This window comes from Mustela lutreola, chromosome 5 (genome assembly GCF_030435805.1).
Source record: "Mustela lutreola isolate mMusLut2 chromosome 5, mMusLut2.pri, whole genome shotgun sequence".
Lineage (NCBI taxonomy): Eukaryota > Metazoa > Chordata > Mammalia > Carnivora > Mustelidae > Mustela > Mustela lutreola.
This window is the reverse complement of record NC_081294.1, coordinates 141,495,465-141,511,084: the sequence shown is the minus strand read 5'-3', so window position 1 is coordinate 141,511,084 and position 15,620 is coordinate 141,495,465. Positions and strand designations below refer to the sequence as shown.

At 36.4% G+C, this 15,620-nt stretch overlaps 1 protein-coding gene across 5 annotated transcripts in view; it reads right to left on the bottom strand.

Moving 5' to 3' along the window:
- The window catches only part of LOC131832573 (protein FAM170A-like), a 247,044-nt gene that overhangs the window by 47,659 nt on the left and 183,765 nt on the right, over positions 1 to 15,620 (bottom strand). The window lies entirely within an intron of this gene.

Here is a 15,620-nt window from a genome sequence, read left to right as displayed (position 1 = left end):
GAAACTAAAGAAGAATTGAAAAAATTCATGGAAACAAATGATAATGAAAACACAACAGTTCAAAATCTGTGGGACACAGCAAAGGCAGTCCTGAGAGGAAAATATATAGCGGTACAAACATTTCAAAGAAACAAGAAAGGTCTCAAGAAAACAACCTAACCCTTAACCTAAAGAAGCTGGAGAAAGAACAAGAAAGAAACCCTAAACCCAGCAGGAGAAGAGAAATCATAAAGATCAGAGCAGAAATCAATGAAATAGAAACCAAAAAAACAATAGAACAAATCAATGAAACTAGGAGCTGGTGCTTTGAAACAATTAATAAGATTGATAACCCCCTGGCCAGACATCAAAAAGAAAAGAGAAAGGACCCAAACAAATAAAATCATGAATGAAAGAGGAGAGATCACAACTAACACCAAAGAAATAAAACAATTATAAGAACATATTGTGAGCAACTCTACGCCAACAAACTTGACAATCTGGAAGAAATGGATACATACCTAGAGACATATAAACTACCACAACTGAACCAGGAAGAAACAGAAAACCTGAACAGACCAATAACCAGTAAGGAGATTGAAACAGTCATCAAAAATCTCTAAACAAACAAAAGCCCAGGGCCAGATGGCTTCCCCAGGGGAATTCTACCAAACACTTAAAGAACTAATTCCTAGTATCCTGAAATTATTCCAAAAATTAGAAATGGAAGGAAAACTTCTTCTTCTTTTTTTTTTTTTTTAAAAGATTTTTTTTTTATTTATTTGACAGAACACAAGTAGGCAGAGAGGCAGGCAGAGAGAGAGGAGGAAGCAGGCTCCCTGCTGAGCAGAGAGCCCGATGCGGGACTCGATCCCAGGACACTGAGATCATGACCTGAGCCGAAGGCAGCGGCTTAACCCACTGAGCCACCCAGGCGCCCGGAAGGAAAACTTCTAAACTCCTTTTATGAGGCTAGCATCACCTTGAACCCAAAACCAGACAAGGATCCCATCAATAAAAAAAACTACAGACCAATATCCTTGATGAATACAGATGCGAAAATTCTCACCAAAATACTAGCCAATAGGATTCAACAGTACATTAAAAGGATTATTCACCACGACCAAGTGGGATTTATTCCAGGACTGCAAGTTCGGTTCAACATCCACATATCAATCCATGTGATACAATACATTAATAAAAGAAAGAATAAGAACCATATGATGCTCTCAATAGATGCTGAAAAAGCATTTGACAAAGTACAGCATCCCTTCCTGATCAAAACTATTCAAAGTATAGGGATAGAGGGCACATACCTCAATATTATCAAGGCCATCTACGAATAACCCACCGCAAATACCATTCTCAATGGGGAAAAACTGAAAGCTTTTCCGTTAAGGTCAGGAACACGGCAGGGATGTCCATTATCACCACTGCTATTAAACATAGTTCTAAAAGTTCTAGCCTCAGCAATCAAACAACAAAAAGAAATTAAAGGCATCCAAATCGGCAAAGAAGAAGTCAAACTATCACTCTTCACAGATGATATGATACTATATGTGGAAAACCGAAAAAACTCCACTCCAAAACTGCTAGAACTTGTACAGGAATTCAGTACAGTGTCAGGATATAAAATCAATGCACAGAAATCAGTTGCATTTCCCTACACGAACAACAAGACAGAAGAAAGGGAACTTAAGGAGTCAATCCCATTTACAATTGCACCCAAAACAATAAGATACCTAGGAATAAACCTAACCAAAGAGACACAGAATCTATACTCAGAAAACTATAAAGTACTCATGAAAGAAATTGAGGAAGACACAAAGAAATGGAAAAATGTTCCATGCTCCTGGATTGGAAGAATAAATATTGTAAAAATGTCTATGCTACCTAAAGCAATCTATACATTTAATGTATTCCTATCAAAGTACCATCCATCTTTTTCAAAGAAATGGAACGAATAATCCTAAAATTTATATGGAACCAGAAAAGCCCTCGAATAGCCAAAGGAATATAGAAAAAGAAAGCCAACGTTGGTGGCATCACAATTCCGGACTTCAAGCTCTATTACAAAGCTGTCATCCTCCAGACAGCATGGTAATGGCACAAAAACAGATACATAGATCAATGGAACAGAATAGAGAGCCCAGAAATAGACCCTCAACTCTATGCTCATCTGATCTTTGACAAAGCGGGAAAGAATGTCCAATGGAAAAAAGACAGCCTCTTCAATAAATGGTGTTGGGAAAATTCAACAGCCACGTGCAGAGAAATGAAATTGGACCATTTACTTACATCACACATGAAAATAGACTCAAAATGGATGAAGGACCTCAATGTGCGAAAGGAATCCATCAAAATCCTTGAGGAGAACACAGGCAGCAATCTCTTCGACCTTAGCCTCAGCAACATGCTCCTAGGAACATCGCCAAAGGCAAGGGAAGCAAGGGCAAAAATGAACTATTGGGATTTCATCAAGATCAAAAGCTTTTGCACAGCAAAGGGATCAGTTAACAAAACCAAAAGACAACTGTCAGAATGGGAGAAGATATTTGCAAACGACATATCAGATAAGGGGCTAGTGTCCAAAATCTATAAAGAACTTAGCAAACTCAACACCCAAAGAACAAATAATCCAATCAAGAAATGGGCAGAGGACATGAACAGACATTTCTGCAAAGAAGACATCCAGATGGCCAACAGACACATGAAAACGTGCTCCATATCACTCGGCATCAGGGAAATACAAATCAAAACCACAATGAGATATCACCTCACACCAGTCAGAATGGCTAAAATCAACAAGTCAGGAAATGACAGATGCTGGCGAGAATTTGGAGAAAGGGAACCCTCCTACACTGTTAGTGGGAATGCAAGCTGGTGCAACCACTCTGGAAAGCAGCCTCGAGGTTCCTCAAAATGTTGAAAATAGAACTGCCCTATGACCCAGCAATGGTACTACTTGGTATTTACCCTAAAGATACAAACATAGTGGTCCGAAGGGGCACGTGCACCCGAATGTTTATAGCAGCAATGTCTACAATAGCCAAACCAGGGAAAGAACCTAGATATCCATCAACAGATGACTGGATCAAGAAGAGGTGCTATATATACACAATGCAATACTATGCAGCTATCAAAAGAAATGAAATCTTGCCATTTGTGATGATGTTGATGGAAATAGAGGGTATCATGTTTAGCGAAATAAGTCAACTGTAGAAAGACAACTAACATATGATCTCCCTGATATGAGGAAGTAGAGATGCAACATTGGGGGTTAAAAGGGTAGGAGAAGAATAAATGAAACAATATGGGATTGGGAGGGAGACAAACCATAAGTGACTCTTAATCTCACAAACTGAAGATTGCTGGGGGGAGGGGGGTGGGAGGAGGGGGATGGGGTTATGGACATTGGGGAGGGTATGTGCTATGGTGCGTGCTGTGAAGTGTGTAAGCCTGGCGATTAACAGACCTGTACCCCTGGGGATAAAAATATATTATATGGCTATAAAAAATAAATGAATAAATAATAAAATTTAAAATTAAAAAAAGAAAAAGAACTCCCAATCTCTAGCCACGTGGCCAGGAGCACAGGTAGAAATTTGGGACTTGCAATTTGTATCTGATGTGAGAGTGGTCTTGTGGGACTGAGCTCTTATTCTGTGGGATCGGCATTAACTCTAGATAGTTAATATCAGAATTGAACTGTAGGACACCCTGTTCATGTCCAGGCAATTAAGAGCACTCATTGGTATGGGGAAAAACCTCCACATATTTGGCGTCAGAAGTTTTAAAGAGAAAGGAATTAGAAACAGTGTGTAAAAATAAACAAACCAACAAAATAAAACAAACTTGCTGCAGTTATTCCAACTAATTCCTATTCTTTTAAAAGAAATGGAATGCTAGGTAAATAGGATTCCAAACCAATTTGATAAACAGGATACAAAATGGTATGTGGTTTTTTTTTTAATTGACTTGGTCATGAAATTTTAATGGTGCTTTGAATTCCCAAGGGGTTAGGAGTAGGGTAAGATGCTATCCACGTGTTATCTAGACGTTATTAACAATAGGATAAATTAAAATTGGAACAGGTATGATGAAAAACAGCTAATGGTTAGTTCAAGGAAGAGTTAAAATCTTATCTAAGGTTTTATATATTTTTTTATTTTTCCTGATATGTTTGTATACGAAGAATCCATCATTAATCATTACACCGGCTTATATTTTATACTGAAATCGTAATGAGCGACAACTCAAGTTAGAACCACTGAGTGCCTAAGATAGTCAGATTTTCCAATGAGCCCAAAAGCACCAATTTTAAAATAAAATGGACAAATGTCAGAAGGGCATATAAGGAATAGTAATAAGAATAGAATTGTCTGCAAAAGAAACGTTTGCCTAATAATGGCTTAAAAAGTTTTATTTTAATTCAGTGATAGAAAAATAATAGATTTTAATTATACTTAGTATTATTGAGTCTAAAGATAGAGATAAAAATCTTGAAAGGTGCTCTTTTACAATTATGTGGAAACATACGGTTTCAAGAAAATAGAGACTAAACTTTTGATATTTCTTGATATATGCAACCATTTCATATTTATCTAATTAACACATAAAACATGACAGAAGACTAAAATCCCACAGTCTACACTCCCATTAACTAAACTCTCATACATTCTATTAAATATATAAACCGCAAATTCTGACCTGACCATAAATAAAAGATTGTATAATCACTTTCTAAGGAATTGTCAAACTAATGAAGAAAAACAAAATGAAAGAAATAGACCTAATACTAATGTTTGCTTTCCAAAATGGTAAGCCAATAACTATTTTATTAACTTGTAATTAACACAAAGATCATGCATACACTCATTTAAAGAGCCAAACTATAAATAATAGAAAGCCCATTTGTGTGGGTGCCTTGGAAAAATATTTTTTGGCCATTTACATATTTTGTACCAAAAAAGTTCTTAGTCACAGTTTCTAATACAAAGGCAAAATGATTCTTTACATGGCATGAGACGATCCCTAGGAAATGTGACATATAAAGAGAATCAGGTTTTAAAAGCTTAACTCCTGTTTTAAAAGCTTTTTATTAGAACAGACATAAACAGTACTGGACATAAGCAGTACCAGACAGAAATAGTTTCTTTTATTAGGTTAACATAAGGCCACAAATTCATCATTGGACAGTGTGTTCGTGTCATTCCTTCACTCAGTGTGTGCTATGATTTTCTGTTAATCCCTATTCTTTCCTCTCTTTCTCTCTTCTTCCTGATTTCAAGTGTTCTTTTGCAAACACTCAACTGCTATTTCTAGTAAAAATTCTGTAGTTCATAACTTTTATAAAAAACATTCCCCCTCCAAAGGACAATGAAGGAAATGAAAATAAAAAGAGAAAAAAGTGAGTATGTAACTAACAGTCTCATAGTTAAACAGTACCTAAAGTACCATCAAGATCATAGTTCTTGAGGAAGCTGAAAATTAAGAAGGAAAACCATTCTAAATATAAAAATAAAACCCAACAAAGAAGTTTGTTTAATTTATCAATTAAAGTAACTAACAGCTTTGAAGAAGTAATTAAGAACAAAAATCTTCTGTATAATGAAAATAAAAATTGCATATGGAAACCAATTGTTCTAGAAGATTATATAAGGGAAACAAAACTGCACTTTTAAGAATTAATGAACACCTAAGATTTTTTTTGGTACAAAATATGTAAATGGCCAAAAAATATTTTTCCAAGGCACCCACACAAATGGGCTTTCTATTATTTATAGTTTGGCTCTTTCAATGAGTGTATGCATGTTCTTTGTGTTAATTACAACAAGTTAATAAAATAGTTATTGGCTTACCATTTTGGAAAGCAAACATCAAGTATTATGTCAGCAGCAAGGATACTAATTTTGACGATGACAATGGGGTAGCTTTTTGTTTGTTTGTTTCAACCAAGAGAGAATTAATTTGCTAATTGAGAGCACTACGTTATAAGGTGTTCTTTTTCTAGAAACTTATTTCCATTTCACTCTTCCGATACTCAAGAGAGTACACAAAACATATCTGGTGACCCAGTTCTTAGTTCACTTCGAAAGATTCCTTAGTCAGAAGTCTCTAACTTCCCACAGGCTCAGAACAAAAGAAGTGATGAGATCATCAAATCTGTATTAGAGAAAAATTTGAGACTATAAACTTTATACCCCACAGAGCTAGCAATAATTGCAACAGAGAGGTGGGGAAAATATTAGGAATCATGAAAAAAGTAATTCCTAATAGTTGAGTTCTCACTAATCACTGTCAGGAAGCCAGTGCTGATTAAAAGTGTTCAGAGGGCCATCAGAACCTGGCAGGCCAGAGGGCACTGATTTTCAATTCACAGCAGTATCATGTGAGCGTTTCATTTGAAAAATGCATGACCCAGTCCTGAAGGAATATTTTACATATTTATTAGCCTTGAACTCAACCCAGCCTTACCCGCCCCCCCCCCCCCGGTCAAAAACCCCCATGATTTTAGGACATCTTTCTCAAGAAAATGTATTATCCTTTTTGTGTGACAATAAAGAAATCAACACGCTAGGTACATTGTACTTGGAGTATATTGAAATTGGAAATGGTGGTTAAGTCAAAAATGTGTAATTAACCCTAGGTTCAATCCATATACTGCAAAAAATGATAATGTACTAAAGAAGGGCTATTCAAATCACAAATAGGAAAAATGATTAGGTGTAGCTCTCAATGAGACCTCGGGCATTATTTAACTCAGAGCATCATTGACAATGTTTTAAAGCTCATGGAAAGACTCTAAGAAATTAAATTAGCCATTAGTAAACCAATGAATAAACCACCATGTAGATAGATTATACAGTGAGATATAAGAAGGTAACATTCATTTGAGAATTAGCACTTAGTGACAAATGATTTTTTTTTTTTGCATTTTTAAAATTCAAAATAGAACCCAAAGTACCAATCCCAAACATCATATCTTTAATTAAAACTTGGAAATTCAACACAAATAGTTACCACTGGAACTAAGTTAACATTCATTCAATTTTCAGCAGATCATGTAGCTGAACATTCGCTATCCTATACCTTACCTTCTTCCTCTGTAAAATGGATAAAAGAATACATAACAAATAAGGTTGCAATGGGGATTAAGTGAGCGAATATATGCAAAGTAATTATATCAGTACCAAGTAAAAACTGAAATAATAGTACATACCATTACTCCAATTTAAAAGAATAAAAACAACTCTGCCAATACTATACACTGGCTAGACTTGATTACTTTTCATACATTTTCCTTAACCCTCTAGCATCCTTGAAAAATTCATTATCCCTGCTTTATAAAAAACAGGCACAGACAGATCCAAATAGTTTAGAGAATTAGTAAGTAGAGAATTTCAGATTAAAATGAATGTTTGGGGCGCCTGGATGGCTCAGTGGGTTAAGCCTCTGCCTTTGGCTCAGGTCATGATCTCAGGGTCCTGGGATCAAGCCCCGTATAGGGGGTCTCTGCTCAGCAGGGAGCCTGCTTTCCCCTCTCTCTACCTGCTTCTCTGCATGCTTGTGATTTCTGTCTGTCAAACAAATAAAATCTTTAAAATAAATAAATAAATAAAATAAAATGAATGACCACAAAACCCACTTAGCTTCAACTACACCAGTGGTTCCCAAACTTCATGTAATAAAAAGCTTGGAAAGCCTGTCAAAAATAGTTGCTGGATGTGATCAACAGAGGTTCTGATTGAGACTAAGGGGGATAGCCATGAATTTGCATTTATAACCAGCTTACACGTGATGCTGGTGCCCCTATTCGAAGGACCACATTTTGACTAAACCATACCATACAGTCTCTCTGAAAATTCAGGATAAATTGGTGGTAATTGCACCCCTCTTAGAAGGCCCTTTTTAAAAACCTGTAGACGGATATGTAGAAAGGCTAGATAATGCATCTGTATTCAATTTCATCATTTAAAAATCCAGGCTGAAGACTGGTTATAGGGCAAAATGTATTTCCCTTTATTAAATGGAGTTCTGAATTCCCTCCCTTCAAAAACAAAAACAAAAACACTTCAAAAGAATCATGGTTTCTTAAATTCCCAAGTAAGCCAAATATCAGAATTTTCAGAGAAATCTCTGAACGGAATGATTTTATGAGCTATATAGTTATAACTGAAGAATTGATAAAGTATACAAATGAGCATGATATTCATGTTAGAATGCTACTGTCTACTGCTCTAGATAGATAGCACACTCAACACCTGTAATGATTTCAAATGGTACTTGGTAAGGATTTTGCACTAACTGTTAATTGATTCCTGTGCAGGCACTGTTATATGGATGAAGATTTCAATTACCCTAATTTAAATACTTGGAGAAAAGTATTCAACAAACTTGCTGAGTAGAAGATATTATCTTTAAAAAAAAATACGTATCTAAATATATCTTTGGTCAAAGAACCACTGGGAGGACCAATGAAGAGAAAGTATGCAATTAATTAAATAAACAATGGTTCTTTCTGTGAAATCTGAGACAGGTCATCATGCATCACTCCTGCCCACCTGAACTCTTTTGGTGATGGGAAACTCATCAGGCTGTGTATTTTACTTCTATTTATTAGAAAGTTTTCTCATTTATTCTATGTACTTTGTCTGGGGTCCATGCAAACTCCTTCCCCAATGTAGCCTGGAGCTGATCTACAAGGCTGAAATCCTAAGCAAACATTTGCAAACCATTGGTAAGCACATCTGCCATCAACTCAGCAACTCAAAACAGGTCCACAACCATTGATTTACACCATGAATTCTGCCCTCTTGCAAAAACTCATTCCGCCTACTTGTGCCATTGGGAATTTTATAGCCTAAAAATTTGGTACCTCTTCAGTATATCAACCTTCTCATTACTTTGAAAGCAGCCATCTTCTCCTCCCCCAACTGACTGGTCTTCTCTTTCACACATTTAACTTTTTTTTTTTTTTTTTAAGATTTTATTTATTTATTTGACAGAGATCATAAGCAGGCAGAGAGAGAGAGGAGGAAGCAGGCTCCCTGCTGAGCAGAGAGCCCGATGCGGGGTTTGATCCCAGGATGCTGGGAGCTGAAGGCAGAGGCTTTAACCCACTGAGCCACCCAGGCACCCCTCACACATTTGACTTTTCCAGTTGTCTCACCATTCCAGTTTGATGTGCTTTCCAGACACTTGAATTTTCCTCTTCTCCAGGATCACTAAATATATACTTTGAGGTATCTTAGTAATCACAATATTTTTATGTAACTGAATTTATGTAATTAATTTTTTCTCAATGTAAATCATACCCAGTATAAACTAAAATGCAGCTTATTCTCCCACTAGTATTTATAATAAGTGAAGATAGCACTACCATATGGTTTCACCTACATGTGAAATAGATAGCATGGAGGACATTAGGAGAGGGGAGGGAAAATGAAGGGGGGGCAGATCTCAGAGGGGGAGAGGATCCATGAGAGACTATGGAATCTGGGAAACAAACAGAGAGCTTTAGAGGGGAGGACTGTCTGGGGATGGGTTAGCCCAGTGATGGCTATTAAGGAGGGCATGTATTACATGGAGCACTGGATGTGTTACACAAAAACAATGAATCATGTAACAGTACATCAAAAACTAATGGTGCAAAAATAAAAAAAACAATGATGTACTCTATGGTGACTAACATAACATAATAAAATTAAATTAAGTAAAACAAAATAAAAGGTAAAATTTTGTGTATTCCCTAACATTAGCACTGCTTTCTTTGGCCTAATGCTTAATTTCATGGCAGAGGTGGGAGGGAAGTCTTTCAACCATTCCAAAAATATTTTGCATTTTTCACGTGCTCTGTGTCAATGTACTTAAATGCACTTCAAAATTAGTAATACACCCACAAAAAATAGAAGAGTATACATTAATTGATACACACAGGAGTCTTCATGCTTAATCTAATTACGCATTCTATTGTTCTTGATGGCAAAAAATTTAAAAACCTTTCCTTCTAACTTGAAAGAACTTTCCAGACAACCTGCAGCAGCAATTTTTAAATCATCTTACTTCTAACCTACACATTGTGCTATGAGGTTAAGTACAAAAGACACAAAGAAAACAAAAATATAGGAGGGCCCAGGGATGATATTGATGATATTGATTGTAAGAACAGACACAAATAAAGGGAAAAAGGACTCTGAGAACAGAGAGGATAGAAAATACCCAAGTGAACTACAAATTGTCCTGTTTTTAGGGATAGTGATTATAGCCCACGGCCATTTGGGGAATTATCTGTAAGACATTTATTATTTCTAATGTTATTTAAAGGCACTAAAAGTTGGTCTGACAAAACAAACAAACAAACAAATAAATAAATAAAAACATATTTAGGTTAACAATCAATAAGGATTACCCATGAATTTCCCAGCTTATTCATCTATTGCTCACTTGGCTAAGGCTCAAAGGAACCCCAAATACAAGTGAATTTTAATGAGGAAAATGAAAGAGCACAACAGTAAACGTTTGATGATGGATCAAACTGAGAATTTTGCTCTGGATTTGACACCTTTGTAAGATCCATAATAACACTAATCATAATTTTACTAAATATAACACATTTACTGAGGACTCATACTGTAACAATGTGTTTAGTATAGAAAGTCAATTACCTCATTTACAACTTGGAGCTATTAGTTAGGTCAGGGGTTGCCAAACTGGATCCTAGGGCCAAATCTGACCTACCCTCTGTTTTTGTAAAAAAAAAAAAAAAAAGAAAAAAGGAAAAGAAAAAAAAGTCATATTGGAATGCAGTCATATTCATTTACATATAGCATCTCTGACTGCTTTCACCCTACAAAGGCAGAGTCGGGTAGTTGTATCAGATCATGTATTCAGCAAAGCCTAAAATATTTGTTTATTTAGCCTGTTACAGGAAAAGTCTGCCAACTCCTGAAGGAGATGCTATCAATTTTACTTTTATTTTCAGTTGAAAAAAACTAAGGTATCCAGTCTATTGCGGTTGACCGGATTATGTTCTATGATTGTCCTTGACTGACAATAAACAGTTCATGGTCCAAGTTACAAGCATATACCAAAATGACCTTCTCAATGAGAAAGAAGATGTGTAGCTCTTCCTTTATGCCCCACATCCTGCAGCCAACAGTGAAGTCACAATATGTGAATTTTAGAAAGCTTAAATTAATGGATGAAATTTGGATTTTGAAACATATTAATTCAATCTGACAAACGGGAAAAATAAAGGGGACAGAGTACATTTATCTTACATATCTGCTCCTCAGAAAGTTCTTACCTGACAGCCTTCTCTGAAGAACTATGGCAATAAATTCTCAGCCCCTGTCTCTGCATCACCCTGGTTATTTAATTAATAGCACTTCCCACAAATATTAGCTGTCCAGTTTGTCAACTTATTGTGTATCTTCTCCAATTTAGATGTAAGTTTCATGAGAACAAGGATTGTATCTGTCTTGTCCATTATGGTATCTCCAATGCCTAGTACTGTTAGTGCTCAAGAATACTTGAAGAATGATAGGCAGAGAAAGAGATGGGGGAAGGATAAGAAAAGAGAATAAGTCATATTCTCAATAGATAAAGACTGGGATAAAAACTTTTGGGGCAAAGGAAAAAAATGAACATAGCAAAGAAAATGCTTGCTTTGCTCTTCTATTGTTTATTGCTATAGAGTAGATAATAGAATAGATAATGGAATAGATGATAGAAAGAAAGAAAATAAGGTATCCTCAAAGAAAGACTACAGAAGGAATAATTTGTGAGCAGTATCATTCCTCTACATATCGATCAATTTCTTTCACCTAAATGAGTCATTTACAAGCAAATTCTTGCATAAAACTATCTTACGATGTAGGGGAAAACAAGAAATAGGGTTCTAAACCTATAATTCCTGAATATTAGAATTTTAAGGGACAAATTTCCATTAAGAGCTAACTAAAATTCAACTACTAAATAGGGTTTTGGTCTAAAACTGAGCAAGAGTAAAATGGTTCAGTGAGTCATGAAATTTTATGAAACTGGTAAAAATACTCTATCTAAATAGTAGTCCTTGAATCCAAAATGATGCTATCTTGTTTTCAGAAATAATCCAGTTATCTTTGGACATCATCAAAAGTTGCAAGTTGCATGTTTGGCAACTTCTACATAGAAATGTATTGAGAAATTTTTTAAGTGTTTTGAGATTAGAGTCTATGTATGCTACCCCCTGATGTCCTACCACTAACACGGTGCTAAGAATGTCCATCCATGGGGTGCCTGGGTGGCTCAGTGGGTTAAAGCCTCTGCCTGCGGCTCAGGTCATGAACCCAGGGTCCTGCATCAGACTCTCTGCTCAGCAGGGAGTTTGCCTCCCCTCTCTCTCTGACTGCCTCTCTGCCTACTTGTGATCTCTGTCTAATAAATAAATAAAATCTTTAAAAAAGACATCTGATTAAAAAAAAAGGATGTCCATCCATTCAGCAAATAAACGGGTAAGTATTTCTCAGTACTACTACTCTGTAGCCCATGCTGTCACACATTGGAAGGCATGCCTCCTTCTAGGGTATCCCACTCTCATGGGGAAGGCCGGTAAGCAAACATGCTATTTCTTCAATGCAAGAACCATACAGATATAATCTCAGAGTGCTAAGAGAGGAAGAACTAAATAAACAAGGCTGTGAATGAAGATCACACAACCCACAACAAGCAAAGTCTATTCAATTTGCTACAGCAAGGGGTCAGCCACCATTACTCATGTTTGGCAGAGTCTCAAAGGCAGGCAGACCGAATAGCTTTCTAGTGGAGAAGAAGGGAAGGCTCAGGTACGCCATTACTGGAGGCTACTGGCATGGGGCAGTTGTAGAAGGGCTAACTATGTGATTGGCTAGGAGTTATATATTTGGCTTTCTCCAGTTGCCCCTAAGAAGCAAGGGCAAAAATAAGGAAAGCCGTCAGTTACTGGTCACCTGTACTGACTACTGCTATGCTGACTCTGTGGATCATTTTTATTTTTATATATGGTGTAGCCTTTGCTATTCGTGTACTCAATCACTCAAATTCATATTGATGGTGACAAAGAATTTAATTAACAAGTTGCACTCCCATTCCAAACAATTTGTACCCCAATTTCCTTCTTCTCTTACAAAGTGAATGTATCTTACATTTTTAAGGCTTCATATAAAAAGAGTCATTTGTTAGTGAAAGCTTGTTTGATTTCCAGAAAGACGAGAGTTATAATACAGAAAGATCAGTGTTACTGCAGAGAAAATTGTAAATCAATAGAGTAGACAATTCAGAAGCTTATAATAAAATTATTTTTTAACCTAAATGAACCTGACACCTCAACTCATAATAGTTATACTAGCATATTAAATGATAACATTTTAAATTTAAAAAGATGTTTATATCTCATTGTGGTTTTGATTTGTATTTCCCTGATGCCGAGTGATATGGAGCACTTTTTCATGTGTCTGTTGGCCATCTGGATGTCTTCTTTGCAGAAATGTCTGTTCATATCCTCTGCCCATTTCTTGATTGGATTATTTGTTCTTTGGGTGTTGAGTTTGCTAAGTTCTTTATAGATTCTGGACACTAGTCCTTTATCTGATATGTTGTTTGCAAATATCTTCTCCCATTCTGTCAGTTATCAATGAGATATCACCTCACACCAGTCAGAATGGCTAAAATCAACAAGTCAGGAATTGACAGATGCTGGCGAGGATGCGGAGAAAGGGGAACCTCCTCCACTGTTGGTGGGAATGCAAGCTGGTGCAGCCACTCTGGAAAACAGCATGGAGGTTCCTCAAAATGTGGAAAATAGAACTGCCCTATGACCCAGCAATTGCACTATTGGGTATTTACCCTAAAGATACAAACGTAGTGATCCAAAGGGGCACGTGCACCCGAATGTTTATAGCAGCAATGTCCACAATAGCCAAACTATGGAAAGAACCTAGATGTCCATCAACAGATGAATGGATCAAGAAGATGTGGTATATATACACAATGGAATACTATGCAGCCATCAAAAGAAATGAAATCTTGCCATTTGCGACAACATGGATGGAACTAGAGCGTATCATGCTTAGCGAAACAAGTCAAGCAGAGAAAGACAACTATCATATGATCTCCCTGATATGAGGAAGTGGTGATGCAACATGGGGGCTTAAGTGGGTAGGAGAAGAATAAATGAAACAAGATGGGATTGGGAGGGAGACAAACCATTAGTGACTCTTAATCTCACAAAACAAACTGAGGGTTGATGGGGGGAGGGGGTTTGGGAGAAGGGGGTGGGATTATGGACATTGGGGAGGGTATGCGCTTTGGTGAGTGCTGTGAAGTGTGTAAACCTGGTGATTCACAGACCTGTACCCCTGGGGATAAAAATATATGTTTATAAAAAAAATAAAAAATTAAAAAAAAAAGATGTTTATAGTTAACAAAGTAGGATGCTCCACCATCATCTAACAGTCATAGTCTCATATATCCCCCTTGTTCCTATAATTTCCTTCTGGAAAACCTTCTGTTTTAGGTGCACAAATCTACATTTGTTTTTTATCTTCATTTATCTTAATTCTCAAAGAAACAAGGATTTACAAGAAGAAGAAGAAGAAGAAGAAGAAGAAGAAGAAGAAGAAGAAGAAGAAGAAGAAGAGGAGGAGGAGGAGGAGGAGGAGGAGGAGGAGGAGGAGGAGGAGGAGGAGGAGGAGGAGGAGGAGGAGGAGGAGGAGGAGCACAACAAAAGCCTTGTCAACTACCTAAAAACTACTTGAGCCCATACAAGTGACAAAAATAACACTCAAATATACTCATAGTGTGCCTTTATGCATGTGTCTTCCTCACCACATATATTTTCTTTCTACTGCTCGTGTTTTAAAATGTAAAACACAATTTAATATAAATTTAATGGATCATATTCAATACAGTTTCCCAATTTTATTTATGAATCGTGCCAGTTTTTGCTGTCTTGCCTCAAATAGACTCCAGGAAATGTGTGACTTGCCACAGCTCAAGAACTTAAGTAAAAGCAAATGTGGTCTCTGATGCAAAGTCATACACTTCTCAAGTTATTATAAATTCAGAAGAAAATGATTAGTTCTGCTATTGAACAAAATATACCAGCTCATATTCAATGATCTGGGTTTCTCTATGGAATCACTTTAGGATTGCTATAGCGGGGGCTCTTAGCACTGACTATGTCATAACTACAAATCTTCATCTACCTCTAATTATCTCATATCTTCATAGTTCTCCAAAACAAGGATTGTTAACTTCAAGTTCACACATATCCTTGAAGGAGTCCATAAACCCTGAAATTTTATAGGAGGGCATATTATTTTCTTTCTTGGAGAAAGGATGCCCATCTATAATTAGATTTAAAAATGTATCAGTGACATCCAGTTGGTTGAGATATTGGGATATATCTAAATCATAAAGAAGCTTATCACATAAACAAAAAGTTTTGGGATTTATACTAGATAACCAACCTATTAAAAAAATGGCTTTAGGGGTTTTTGAGGATGTTACTAAGAGGTCTCCTCATACATCTGGTGGTGACATTTCTTCTCTTCTATCTCTGTACATTTCTTTAAGATTTAGAGACACTGGTCATTTCAAATAATATTCTATTACCATAC